Below are 848 nucleotides of genomic sequence, written 5' to 3' on the forward strand. Positions count from 1 at the left end.
TCTGGCAGAAACTGGAGTCTTATTCTTTCTCAAGTTAAAGCCCAAATTCCCATTCCATTAGAATGTGACTGCTCAGATTTGGAACTAATTAAAGCTAAATGAGACCCTAAGGGTTGATCCCTAATCCAATGTAACTATTGTCGTTTTGAGAGGAAGGAAACACCAGGGTGGTGTAAGCTTACAGAAATGTGAATGTGAGAATGCAGAGAGGAGAAGATGGCCACCTGCAAGCCAAAGAGAAGCCCTGGGAACAACATTTTGATCTTGGACCTCCAGTATCCAGAACTGTGAGAAAATCAACTGCTATACAATAAGACAACCCAGGCTGTGTTGATTTATAGTGACAACCTTGCAAACTAGCCTGTTCTGCCTTAGTTTAGGGATTCCTACATCTATGTGACCTTAAATATATTCAATTCTCACATTATATTAAAGACGATGACTTGGACTCTGAGTATAGATCCATTAGCAGAGTGACTGTCTAACCTGCAAGACATTCTCTTTAAACTGGTGATGATAGTAAGTGCCTGTAATTCAAGAACTCAAGTAGTGGAGACGAGAGAATCAGAATTTCAGATGTCCACTTAGTGTGTTTAAAGACAGGTTGGGCTCATGGGAACCTGCTTTCAAAATACGAGAGTAAGAGAGTGGGTCCCCTGGAAGAGCAGTAAGTGCTATTAGCCATTGAGATATGTATGCAGCTAACGATCTTAGTGTTTTCAAAGCAGAATGAATATTCCTAAATGTATGAGTGTTTTTCCTTCATGTATGACTGCATTGTGTTTTTGTCTGGTATCTGCATAGGCCAGAATAGGACACTGAATACCCTGGAACTGTAGCTGTAGATA

Source organism: Mastomys coucha, unplaced genomic scaffold, assembly GCF_008632895.1.
Source record: "Mastomys coucha isolate ucsf_1 unplaced genomic scaffold, UCSF_Mcou_1 pScaffold5, whole genome shotgun sequence".
Classification (NCBI taxonomy): Eukaryota; Metazoa; Chordata; class Mammalia; order Rodentia; family Muridae; genus Mastomys; species Mastomys coucha.